A 14,299-nucleotide genomic window follows, 5' to 3' on the forward strand; every position below is an offset into this window, starting at 1 on the left:
TATATGTCACTAAAAGAAGGCCAGTTCTTCCATCAACTCTGTGCTACCCAGACCTCTTTAATTCTCTCCTCCCCTTTCCCACTCTCAATCTTCTGCCGCTGTAAAGAAGGAGGGACCACTTAATACTCCCAGTTTCAGTACCCAGTGTATGAGTTGTGTGATTTCCAATTTGTGGCTGGAGCCTCGGTTGTTCGGGGAAGCCCTCTGCGGAGTCACCAGATCCGGGACCAGCTGAGTACATCATAACACTGAAAGGCGGAAGGGAGGAAGAAGGAGAGAGTCAGTACTGTGGCCTTCCCACTCTATCCCCTTAGCTCTAGAGGCAGTGTATGCCTTCAGGCAACAGCGCTCTTGCCCTTGCCAGAGATGAGGCAGAGGTTCCAGGGGCAATCTGAAGGTTGGGAAGCCTCTTAGAAACTAGCACACAAACGTTAACTCTACCTAAGGAGGCTCCAAAGTCAGATCACTTCCTTGATATGGCTTAAATAAACCTTCCTGGTATGCCCTTCCATGTTGTCCCAATAAGTACCCAGAAGTCCAAGTTCCAAATCAGATCCTAAATCAAGGCACGTATCTAGAGACTAGGTTTTGTAAAATGATGGTTCCCTTAACACTTGCAAATATTTTTACTTATTTTTTTAATTTAATTTAATTAATTTTTTTATACAGCAGGTTCTTATTAGTCATCCATTTTATACATATCAGTGTATACATGTCAATCCCAATCGCCCAATTCATCACACCACCACCACCACCCCCCGCCGCTTTCCCCCCTTGGTGTCCATACGTTTGTCCTCTACATCTGTGTCTCACTTTCTGCCCTGCAAACTGGTTCATCTGTACCATTTTTCTACGTTCCACATATATGTGTTAATATACAATATTTTTCTCTTTCTGACTTACTCTGTATGAGAGTCTATAGATCCATCCACATCTCCACAAATGACCCAATTTTGTTCCTTCTTGTGGCTGAGTAATATTCCATTGTATATATGTACTACATCTTCTTTATCCATTCATCTGTCGATGGGCATTTAGGTTGCTTCCGTGACCTGGCTATTGTAAATAGTGCTGCAATGAACATTGGGGTGCATGTCTCTTTTGGAATTATGGTTTTCTCTGGGTATATGCCCAGTAGTGGGATTGCTGGATCATATGGTAATTCTATTTTTAGTTTTTTAAGGAACCTCCATACTGTTCTCCATAGTGGCTGTATCAATTTACATTCCCACCAACAGTGCAAGAGGGTTCCCTTTTCTCCACACCCTCTCCAGCATTTGTTGTTTGTAGACTTTCTGATGATGCCCATTCTAACTGGTGTGAGGTGATACCTCATTGTAGTTTTGACTTGCATTTCTCTAATAGTTAGTGAGGTTGAGCAGCTTTTCATGTGCTTCTTGGCCATCTGTATGTCTTCTTTGGAGAAATGTCTATTTAGGTCTTCTGCCCATTTTTGGATTGGGTTGTTTGTTTTTTTAATATTGAGCTGCATGAGCTGTTTATATATTTTGGAGACTAATCCTTTGTCCGTTGATTCATTTGCAAATATTTTCTCCCATTCTGAGGGTTGTCTTTTCGTCTTGTTTATGGTTTCCTTTGCTGTGCAAAAGCTTTAAAGTTTCATTAAGTCCCATTTGTTTATTTTTGTTTTTATTTCCATTACTCTAGGAGATGGATCAAAAAAGATCTTGCTGTGATTTATGTCAAAGAGTGTTCTTCCTATGTTTTCCTCTAAGAGTTTTATAGTGTCCGGTCTTACATTTAGGTCTCTAATCCGTTTTGAGTTTATTTTTGTGTATGTTGTTAGGGAGTGTTCTAATTTCATTCTTTTACATGGAGCTGTCCAGTTTTCCCAGCACCACCTATTGAAGAGACTGTCTTTTCTCCATTGTATATCTTTGCCTCCTTTGTCATAGGTGCATGGGTTTATCTCTGGGCTTTCTATCTTGCTCCATTTATCTATATTTCTATTTTTGTGCCAGTACCATATTGTCTTGATTACTGTAGCTTTGTAGTATAGTCTGAAGTCAGGGAGTCTGATTCCTCCAGCTTCATTTTTTTCCCTCAAGACTGCTTTGGCTATTCAGGGTCTTTTGTGTCTCCATACAAATTTTAAGATTTTTTGTTCTAGTTCTGTAAAAAATGACATTGGTAATTTGATAGGGATTGCATTGAGTCTGTAGATTGCTTTGGGTAGTATAGTCATTTTCACAATATTGATTCTTCCAATTCAAGAACATGGTATATCTCTCCATCTGTTGGTATCATCTTTAATTTCTTTCATCAGTGTCTTACAGTTTTCTGCATACAGGTCTTTTGTCTCCCTAGGTAGGTTTATTCCTAGGTATTTTATTCTTTTTGTTGCAGTGGTAAATGGGAGTGTTTCTTTAATTTCTCTTTCAGATTTTTCATCATTAGTGTATAGGAATGCAAGAGATTTCTGTGCATTAATTTTGTATCCTGCAACTTTACCAAATTCATTGATTAGCTCTAGTTGTTTTCTGATGGCATCTTTAGGATTCTCTGTGTATAGTATCATGTCATCTGCAAACAGTGACAGTTTTACTTCTTCTTTTCCAATTTGGATTCCTTTTATTTCTTTTTCTTCTCTGATTGCCATGGCTAGGACTTCCAAAGCTGTGTTGAATAATAGTGGTGAGAGTGGACATCCTTGTCTTGTTTCTGATCTTAGCGGAAATGCTTTCAGTTTTTCACCATTGAGAATGACGTTTGCTGTGGGTTTGTCATATATGGCCCTTATTATGTTGAGGTAGTTTCCTCCTATGCCCACTTTCTGGAGAGTTTTTATCATAAAAGGGTGTTGAATTTTGGCAAAAGCTTTTTCTGTATCTATTGAGATGATCATATGGTTTTTATTCTTCAATTTGTTAATATGGTGTATCATATTGATTTGCATATATTGAAGAATCCTTGCATCCCTGGGATAAATCCCACTTGATCATGGTGTGTGATCCTTTTAATGTGTTGTTGGATTCTGCCTGGTAGTATTTTGTTGAGGATTTTTGCATCTATATTCATTGGTGATACTGGTCTGTAATTTTCTTTTTTTTTTTTTTGTAGTATCTTTGTCTGGTTTTGATATCAAGGTGATGGTAGCCTCATAGAATGAGTTTGGGAGTGTTCCTTCATCTGCAATTTTTTGGAAGAGTTTGAGGAGGATGGGTGTTAGCTCTTCTCTAAATGTTTGGTAGAATTCGCCTGTGAAGCCATCTGGTCCTGGGCTTTTGTTTGTTGGAAGATTTTTAATGACAGTTTCAATTTCATTACTTGTGCCTGGTCTGTTCTTTCTTCCTGGTTCAGTCTTGGAAAGTTATACCTTTCTAAGAATTTGTCCATTTCTTCCAGGTTGTCCATTTTATTGGCATAGAGTTGCTTGTAGTAGTCTTTTAGGATGCTTTGTATTTCTGCAGTGTCGTAACTTTTCATTTCTAATTTTGTTGATTTGAATCCTCTCCCTCTTTTTCTTGATGAGTCTGGCTAATGGTTTATCAATTTTGTTTATCTTCACAAAGAACCAGCTTTTAGTTTTATTGATCTTTGCTTTTGTTTTCTTTGTTTCTATTTCATTTATTTCTGCTCTGATATTTATGATTTCTTTCTTTCTGCTAACTTTGGGTTTTGATTGTTCTTCTTTGTCTATTTTCTTTAGGTGTAGGTTTAGATTGTTTATTTGAGATTTTTCTTGTTTCTTGAGGTAGGCTTGTATAGCTATAAACTTCCCTCTTAGAAATGCTTTTGCTGCATCCCATAGGTTTTGGATCGTCGTGTTTTCATTGTCATTTGTCTCTAGGTAATTTTTGATTTCCTCTTTGATTTCTTCAGTGATCTCTTGGTTATTTAGTATCATATTGTTTAGCCACCATGTGTTTGTGTTTTTTCCTTTTTTTCCCCCTGAAATTGACTTCTAATCTCATAGTGTTGTGGTCAGAAAAGATGCTTGATATGATTTCAATTGTCTTAAATTTACTGAGGCTTGATTTGTGACCCAAGATGTGATCTATCCTGGAGAATGTTCCATGCACACTTGAGAAGAAAGTGTAATCTGCTGTTTTTGGATGGAATGTCCTATAAATATCAATTAAATCTATCTGGTCTATTGTGTCATTTAAATTAATAAGTTTCCTTATTAATTTTCTGTTTGGATGATCTGTCCATTGGTGTAAGTGAGGTGTTAAAGTCCCCCACTATTATTGTGTTACTGTCGATTTCCTCTTTTATAGCTGTTAGCAGTTGCCTTATGTATTGAGGTGCTCCTATGTTGGGTGCATATGTATTTATAATTGTTATATCTTCTTCTTGGATTGATCCCTTGATCATTATGTAGTGTCCTTCTTTGTCTCTTGTAATAGTCTTTGTTTTAAAATCTATTTTGTCTGATATGAGAATTGCTACTCCAGCTTTCTTTTGATTTCCATTTGCATGGAACATCTTTTTCCATCCCCTCAATTTCAGTCTGTATGTGTCCCTAGGTCTGAAGTGGGTCTCTTGTAGACAGCATATATATGGGTCTTATCTTTGTATCCATTCAGCCAATCTATGTCTTTTGGTTGGAGCATTTAATCCATTTACATTTAAGGTAATTATCAATATGTATGTTCCTATTACCATTTTGTTAATTGTTCTGTGTTTGTTTTTGTAGGTCCTTTTCTTCTGTTGTGTTTCCCACTTAGAGAAGTTCCTTTAGCATTTGCTGTAGAGCTGGTTTGGTGGTGCTGAATTCTCTTAGCTTTTGCTTGTCCGTAAAGCTTTTGATTTCTCCATTGAATCTAAATGAGATCCTTGCCGGGTAGAGTAATCTTGGTTGTATGTTCTTCCCTTTCAACACTTTAAGTATATCATACCACTCCCTTCTCGTTTGTAGGGTTTCTGTTGAGAAATCAGCTGTTAACCTTATGGGAGTTTCCTTGTGTGTTATTTGTCATTTTTCCCTTTCTGCTTTCAATAATTTTTCTTTGTCTTTAATTTTTGCCAATTTGATTACTATGTGTCTCGGTGTGTTTCTCCTTGGGTTTATCCTGTACGGGACTCTCTGTGCTTCCTGGACTTCGGTGGCTATTTCCTTTCCCATGTTAGGGAAGTTTTCGACTATAATCACTTCAAATATTTTCTCGGGTCCTTTCTCTCCCTCTTCTCCTTCTGGCACCCCTATAATGCGAATGTTGTTGCATTTAATATTGTCCCAGAGGTCTCTTAGGCTGTCTTCATTTCTTTTCATTCTTTTTTCTTTATTCTGTTCCACAGCAGTGAATTCCACCATTCTGTTTTCCAGGTCACTTATTCATTCTTCTGCCTCAGTTATTCTGCTATTGATTACTTCTAGTGTATTTTTCATTTCAGTTATTGTATTGTTCATCTCTGTTTGTTTGTTCTTCAATTCTTCTAGGTCTTTGTTAAACATTTCTTGCATCTTCTCAATCTTTGCCTCCATTCTTTTTCTGAGGTCCTGGATCATCTTCACTATCATTATTCTGAACTCTTTTTCTGGAAGGTTGCCTATCTCCACTTCATTTAGTTGTTTTTCTGTTTTGTTTTTTGTTTGTTTGTTTTTTGGCTGCATTAGATCTTTGTTGCTGCGCGTGGGCTTTCTCTAGTTGTGGCGAGCAGGGGCTACTCTTCATTGCGGTGCACGGGCTTCTCATTGCAGGGGCTTCTCTTGTTGTGGAGCACGGGCTCTAGGAGCGTGGGCTTCAGTAGTTGTAGCACGCAGGTTCAGGAGTTGTGGCTCGTGGGCTCTAGAGCGCAGGCTCAGTAGTTGGGGCACACGGGCTTAGTTGCTCTGCAGCATGTGGGATATTCCCGGACCAGGGCCTGGACCCATGTCCCCTGCGTTGGCAGGTGGATTCTTAACCACTGTGCCACCAGGGAAGCCCGTTTTTCTGGGGTTTTATCTTGTTCCTTCATCTGGTACATAGCCCTCTGCCTTTTCATCTTGTTTATCTTTCTGTGAATGTGGTTTTTGTTCCACAGGCTGCAGGACTGTAGTTCTTCTTGCTTCTGCTGTCTGCCCTCTGCTGCCAATGTTTTTAAAATACAACTTCCTAGGCCCTAGTCCCAGGGTTCTGATTTAACAGGTCAGGGATGGGGCCCTTAAACACTCACCAAGTTATCCTGATGTACAGTCCTCTACTAAAGGACCTACCCTCAGCTGGGCTGTTCAATGAACATGTGGACAAAATGTGTCAGGCCGACTGATGCCATGTTCTTTCAGAGCCTTTTCCTGAGGCCAATTAAGCAAGGCTGGCTTCTTTTTGTTTCCTGATCCATTATCAGCTATGCTGGAAAGGATCACAAGCTTTGGAGTTAGACCACCTGGGTTCAGATCCTGACTCTGCCACTTCCTAGCTTAGGAATTACCTAACCTCTTGGAGCTTCAGTTTCCTGACCTTGCCCAACACAGGGTAAGCTCTCAATGTTTACTATGACATTTTTTAAATTTAGGCCCAAAACAACTCTGGCTACTGCTAATGTAGGGTCATCTTCCACAATTCTAGGCAGAAATAAGGGCCTTCCAAACTGTAATGTGGCACTGCTAAGCAAGCCATAACAGCAGATCCAAGGAAACTTGTTCAGAAGAAGTGCAGCCTCACGAATCCCCAGTCAAAGGAAAATTACGAGTATAATCTGCACCATCTGCAGCCTCATCATGTCAGAAATATTCCAAGAAGAGGGACCACATGAGCCCCTCAATTCATCCCAACTGCGACCACAGCGCAGGCAATGATAAATATCTGCCTCCACCACTGAGTGTTTTCAAGGAGCCAGAACCTACCTAATGGGGCAGGTGGGAGGTTTCTCAATACTTTCAGGGATTTAAAATGTTCTTTTAGAGGGAAATTTCCTGTATATAGGATAAGCCCTCAACTATTCATATTTTACTTATGCTAACAGACATGTATGGAAGTTCAACATGGTGGCTGCTTTTATTAATTTATTGGTTGAACTGTGCAATACACAGGGTGGCATAACGCTTCCTTCAGGATTGCAGAGGCTACTGACCAAAGCCTAGAGCAGTGCTGCCCAAGACAATTATCATGTCAACCACATATGTGCTTTAACATTTTCTAATAGCCTCATATAAAAGGTTGGAAAAAAAGCATGTGAGGGCTTCCCTAATGGCGCAGTGGTTGAGAGTCCGCCTGCCGATGCAGGGGACACGGGTTCGTGCCTGGTCTGGGAAGATCCCACATGCCGTGGAGCGGCTAGGCCCGTGAGCCATGGCTGCTGAGCCTGCGCATCCGGAACCTGTGCTCCGCAACGGTAGAGGCCACAGCAGTGAGAAGCCTGCGTACAGCAAAAAAAAAAAAAAAAAAAAAAAGCATGTGAAATTAATTTTAATAATGTTTTATTTAATCACACTTAAAAAATTTAGCGTTTTCACGTCATCAGTTTTTTAAAATGAGATATTTTGTGGGTTTTTTCCTTTTTTTTCTACTAAGTCTTTGAAATCCAGTGTGTGTTTCATGTGGACAGCCCATCTCAATTCATACTAGCCACATTTCAAGGGCTCAGTAGCTATAAGATGGTAGTGGCTACTGTACTGAATCCATGCAGGTGTAAAGGCCTCAAACAGCCTGTCAGATAGGATAGGCTGAAAAGAATTGTCTATGCTCAACTTTTACGATAATCTGAGACCCATACACTCCTAGTAATTGGTTACTAGGAACTCCTAGTAACCATACACTCCTAGTAACATTCTTCTGGGAAGAATGTGACGGATTGGTGTGAGTTGATGCATTCATTCTTTCACTCTTTCCGATTCATGCATTCATGTATTCCTTAGAGATTTATCAAGCACTCATCAGTATTTACCCCAGCTTCACCCTGGTCTTATCTTGACCTCAGGTCCACTCCTCCCCTTTCATTGAAGACTCTAGCCCTGGACTCCCAGTCTTCCCTACCTCAAGTCCTCACATCATTATTGTGGGTAAGCCATCCCAAATCCTAGAAGCTCATTGTCACCACCTCCTTATGACCTAATTCCTACTGTACTTCAGACACCCTTGATGTGTCATTACAGGGTACTGCTCCACCTCTAGAATCATAAACTCACACCCCCACTCTAATGGATCCCCTCATGGCTTTCTGCCTCTCTCACTTTCACTCCTGCATCATCTGTTCTTTAACTCCATTGAACCCATGAGCCATTTTTTAAATCACTCTCTTCCTAATATCTACTCTCTTGCCCACTGTTCTCTGACAACACCTGCCTAGGTTAGTAAAAGCCATTCTCCTTCTTGGCTCTTACATCTGGGCTGCTGAGCACCAATGAAAAAATTACTAGCCGCACAGATTGGAGCTATTAGTGTGCTGGTCTGCAACCTCGCTTTAGCCCTCAACCTTCCCCAGCCATCCTGTGTTCTTCATTAGCTCTCTCTCCTATTTCCACAATGACCATTCTTTTCAAACTTGCTGTTCTGTTGCCTCCCTTCCTGCTCTGAAGATCAACTTTAGAGAAAAAATAGAACCACCCAGTGAAAACTCTCTGCTCCCCGTTGCCACACCAACACGCTGGCCAGCATCAGTAGCCACCTTTTCCTCTTGGCTGACCGCTCCGCCGTGCTTGGGATCGCCCACTCTTTCCTCCTCAGGGACTGTGCCCCTTCTGCTCATCCCTCTCCTTTTCTTCCCTGACTCCTTCCCATCAACATGTAATCATGCTCAAATCACTCCTATATTATGAGAGTCAGGCGATGTCCCCCTCCAGCCATTCCTCCATCTCCCCACATCTCCTTCAAAGCCAAGCTTCTTGAAAGACTTGTCTCCTCCTCTGTCTCCTTCCTCACCCCTCATTCATCTTCATTCCACTGAGGTATAGCTTCCACCCTCATCACTCCACTGACTCCCCACCAAAGTTCCCAATGCCTTCCTTGTGGATAAATTCAATAGACACTCTCCAAGCTTTATTATTTCTTGAATATTCTGTAAATTTGCATAACTCCCCCTTCTTAGAAGATTCTCTTCCCTCAAGTTATGTGACATTCTCATTTTCCTTCCAACTCTGTGGACATTTTGTCCTAGTACCTTTTATTTCTGTTCCATCCTTTCAGTGATGGTATTTCTAGGATTTCATCCTTGGCCCCTCTCCTTTAAAGTGCCTCTTTGTGAAACTTTCACCACTCCAATGGCTTCAGATAGCATCCATATACAGATAACTCACACATCTACATTTTTAACCCTTTTCTTGGGCCATAGACTCATAAATCCTTCTGCCTATAGATTTCTCCAGCAGACGTCTCAGAAGCACCTCAAAGACCCAACACACAAAGTTGCACTCATTTCCTTCCCCCACCATCTGCTAAAAATCCACTTCCCCAGCTTCTCAGTCCTCTTCTTTGTGAGTGGCACAATCGTCTATCGAGTTATCCTGGCTTCCTGCTTTTTCCCCATCTTTTACTTTCATATCTGATCTATCCCCAAGCCCAGGTGGCTTGGCCTTCTTTATATTTATTTAGTCAGTCCACTTCCTCCCCGCAGCCACTCCTAACTGCTGTTGATCCTCCTCCTACTGTCCATCCACTTTCCACACTGCGGCCGGCCGGAACAGTCTTTCTACCATGCAAATCACGTCTTTCTACCATGCAAATCACGTCGGCTCATACCGCTGGTTAAAAACCTCTTTGCAAACCCTCACTATCTTCAAAATTCAGTCAAACTCCATTAGCATAGCATTGAAGGCCCTTCATTATTGCCCTCTGCTCACTTCCCATCTCATCTCTTAGCTCTTCCTTCCTATCACAACTCTCCCTGGAGGCGAGAAGCACACTGCTAAACTGCCTGAGACTCTAACATGCTGTTGGGACGTTTATATGCTTTTTTCTCTGCCTCAAATACCTCTCCTTCCCCACCAGGTCTACCCCATCCCTCTGCCTTCACCCAATTACTGCCTAACAGACTTTCAAGTCTCAGCCTAGACATTCCTTCCTCAAGGAAGCTTTCCCAGATCTCCTACACCTACCCACCCACAGACACACCACTGCCCACACCCCCAGTCTGGGCCAGAAGCCTCCTCCTATTTGCTTCTGAAACATCCTCGCTTACTTTGGGCTCAACACTGTCACTGTCTGTTTACTCATCAGTATCTCAGTAAGTTGTATACTTCATGAGGTTCACCACTCTAACCCCATCACCCAGCCCAGTGCCAGGGCATTCAACACATTCATTCATTCATTCATTCATTAGTAATTAATTAATGAAAAATCCTTCTTTCTGAAGAGCTTTGGTTTCATAAGGAAACCAAGCATAATAAAATCCAGACTTGCAAAGGTGGACACACAATGGGAACTTCTCTGTATTTTCCAAAGATTTTTTTTGCTTTACAAGATAATTCTGAAAGTACTTTTCTTTCAAAGTCCCCCGCATATTTGAAATCTGACTTGATTTACAGTTACCATTTAAAGAAAAACAGCCCTTGCATAAAATTGGATATTATTACACCTAATAATGAAGCATCTGTTTCCTTCTGTGGCTGTGCTCCCTCACCCTGCCTCCTCACATGGCTCCTGCTAGCCTTCTTTCTTTGATTCTTTTCTCTCCATTCCTTCCCTTGGAGTACTCGGGCCTTCCGTAATTATCCCATGCTAATGGCCATCAAATACAACAACAAACTTTCTCCCAAAGGACCAGATAGAAAATGTTTTTGGCTTTGCAGGCCATTGCGTCTCTGGAGCAACTGCTTGACTTTGCCATTGTAGCATGAAAGCAGCCACAGAAATACCTAAATGAGTGATTCTGGCTGTGTTTCAACAAAACTTTATTACAGAAACAAGCAATGGACCCGACTTGGTCCTCAGACTGTAGTTTGCCAACTCCCGAAATACATAACCTGAGCACAGACCCTTTTGAACCATGAACAACAGTTGCCCTGAGTGGGGAACAACCTTGTCATGTTCAAGGAATAGCAAAGGGGTCAATGTAGAAAAGCAGCAGCCAGACCGACTTCACTTATATCGCAGATCTACCACTTTCTCACTGTTCGACCTTGGGCCAGTAACTTAACCTCTCTGTGCTCAGTTTTCTCCTCTATAAAATGGGAATAAAAATAGCATCTCATAATAGTTGTTAGACAGTTTAAATGTGTTAATACATGTAATGACCATCGAACAATGCCTGCACTTATAAGTGCTATATAAATGGTTATAGGATAGTAAAGGGTCCCTCTGCCATGATCCCCACTAAAAGATAGATTGTAACAAGAATATTGGCAATAAAGAAGAACATGGTCATTCTCTTAGTATTTGGCCATACCTTGCTCTGGGTGACATTCTCTTGGACTCATTTCCAGTCAAAATCACAGCTCCCTCCTCTCCTGAGACTGTCTCTTTTGCCCTGCTCTGTGGATAGCCTGTAGTCAGTCCACCTCCCACCTCTAAATGCCTTAGGCCCACCTCCCAGCACCACGGGGGCTTATCTCACAAACTAGTGGTTTAAAGTACATTTTGATTAGATGGTCCATCGCATGCTGGTTATGTGGTTTTGGAAATACTAACCCTGCAAAAAGATACATATTTTTGACAGTGGTGAAAAGGTAATACATGGAGAAAGGACAGTCTTTTCAACAAATGGTGCTGGATCATGTGAACATCCATGTGCATATATAGGTATATTGTATACTTCACACCTTATCCAAAAATTAACTCCAAGTGGATCATAGAAAAAGTTCTGGAAATGGATAGTGGTGTTGGTTGTGCAACATTGTGAATATAATTAATGCCATTGGATTGCACACTTAAAAGGGTTAAAATGGTAAATTTTATGTTAGCATATTTTATTATGACAAAAAAGATAATGCATCATAGACCTAAATGTAAAAGCTAAAACGGTAAAACTTCTAGCATAAAACAGGAGAAAATCTACATGACCTTGGGTTAGGCAGAGTGTTTAGACATGACACAAAAACATGATCCATAAAAGAAAAAAATTGATAATTTTGATAAAATTTGACTTCATCAAAATTGAAATTTGTACTCTGTGAAAGACATTGTTAAGAGTAAGAAGCTAAACCATAGACTGAGAGAAAATATTTGCAAATCACATTTCTAACAAAGGACTTATCTCCAGAACACATTAAGAACTCTCAAAACTCAGCAGGAAAATAAACAATCCAATTTTAAAATGGGCAGAAGATCTGAACAAACAACAAAGAAGATATAGGAATGGCCAATAAACATATGAAAGGATGCTCAACATCATTAGTCATTAGGGAAATTCAAATTAAAACCACCATGAGATACCACTACACACTTATTAGACTGGCAAAACCAAAACAAAACTGGCAATATCAAGGATTGGTGAGAATGTGAAGCACTGATGCTCTCATATATTCCTAGTGGGAATTCAGAATGGTACAGCTGCTTTGAATAACAACTTGTCACATTCCCAGAAATGCCTTTTCCCCGCACCTTACTTGTCCAGAGCCCACAAATAATAGGGACTCCTAGATGTCTATTTTATTCTTTGGGTTACAGTACAATACCATTGTTTATTTTGTTGTTCAAGTTCCAACCCTGGCTATGGGAGCTCATTCAAGTTGGCTCCTGGGCCTTTTCAACATGCCCCCTCTTTTTTTTTTTTCTTTTGCAGTATGCGGGCCTCTCACTGTTGTGGCCTCTCCCGTTGCAGAGCACAGGCTCTGAACGCACAGACTCAGCGGCCACGGCTCACGAGCCCAGCCGCTCCATGGCATGTGGGATCTTCCCGGACCGGGGCACGAACCCATGTCCCCTGCCTTGGCAGGCGGACCCTCAACCACTGCACCACCAGGGAAGCCCCACCCCCTCTTTTTTATTTTTGTTTTTGATCCCTTCCTTCTTTTCTGGCACCACAGTAATTAACCACCTTTCCAAGGAAAATGGAAACCTAGACCTGGGCACTGCCATGCTCATCACCACTGGGTTGTCACTGCTTCTGGTCCATTTCAGTGGATAAAGCTAGGAAATATATGTATGTATAACAACCCATGCATAACCCATATCTATATTTATTTCTATACCCATCTATCTGTGTATGTATATTAAGCAAAACCCAAACCCATGAATCTACATGGAAACCTCTGACTCCAATCCAGCATCACTCTTTGTGAACCCATGAATGCTCCCCAGCATGACCCTTATCAATTTCCAGTACTGCCCTTAGACCCAGGCAGGCAGTGTCGCTGCCCAGTGGCTATTTGGAGTGCCTTCCTCCAAATTTTCTAATTTGCCCTTGGTACCTGAGACCACATGGTACTTTGTCCAGGATCTCGACTTAGACCAAAACTTAGACCAGGATCTACATACTCTCCGGTCACCATTTTTCCCCTTTAAGTACACTTTCTTATCCTCTGCACCAGCATGGGGTTGACCAGATAAACCAAGGGTCTCCAGGACTTGTGCCTACCGAGTCATCCTAGGAGTTGATCACTCCCTCTGGCTTGTTCAGTATCTCTCTCACAGAACCACATGAGATTGGACCACTAGAATGACGTTGTCATGCTGATTTAGGATGACTCAAATTGTTTATTTGAACAGGAGCTCTGCCAACAGTATTTATTTTCCCAGGACCCTCACAACCTAGGCGTGGCCCTGTCAGTTTCTATCTTGTTTTATACATGTGTTGAAAGGTCCAAATCTTAATCATATCTGCATTCCCCTCCCCACGATGGGGCCTATCTTAGTGCCTTGTATGTAATAGATGCTCCATAAATATTTTTCAGAAAGGATGCCTGGAGGAATGAGTAATATCTCAGATTTACATATTTCTTTTGGTCCAAGGTTCTAACTGTTTTTCCTACACAAATTCCCAGATCGTCCTCATTCTTCTGAGTGGCAAAGAGGGATTTTCATGTCCCCAAGCCCTCCAGTCACTGACCTGCCCGTTGATGTGCTGATAGTGTATCAGGAAGGAACAAACACGCCTCCAGGTTCTCTTGACAGTAAACTGCAAGTGAACTTCAACTCCAAGACACGTGAAAACAGCCAGGGGTGGGAATGATGGTTGAGTGGTTCCAAGCTTGGCAGCCTGGTAGTTTGAACAGTGCTTTGGCTGCAACAAATTGTAGTGATAGAACATGTGTTTGTCGTGCTTTGCTTTTGATCTGCTGCTCCAAGGTTGAGGATACTCTCCCAAGGGGTAAAGAAAAAAGCAAGGAGAGCTGGGAAGAAGAAAACTGACCTCACCCGTCACTGAAATATTTCGTACCTGAAGCACCTTGAGAGAAGAACATGGTGGCAGCTCAAAGCAGTCACCTGATTAAGGGGCTTGGGTTTGGTCCTGACTCAGAGGGAAATACAACTCCACCTAG

The 14,299-nt window shown here is 41.4% G+C and overlaps 1 protein-coding gene across 1 annotated transcript in view; it reads left to right on the plus strand.

Moving 5' to 3' along the window:
- LRRC74A (leucine rich repeat containing 74A) overlaps positions 1-14,299 on the plus strand; it is a gene marked incomplete at both ends in the record, with an annotated part of 57,627 nt that overhangs the window by 1,040 nt on the left and 42,288 nt on the right.

The sequence above is a fragment of the Mesoplodon bidens genome (assembly GCF_964165515.1).
Source record: "Mesoplodon bidens genome assembly, chromosome: 3".
Lineage (NCBI taxonomy): Eukaryota > Metazoa > Chordata > Mammalia > Artiodactyla > Ziphiidae > Mesoplodon > Mesoplodon bidens.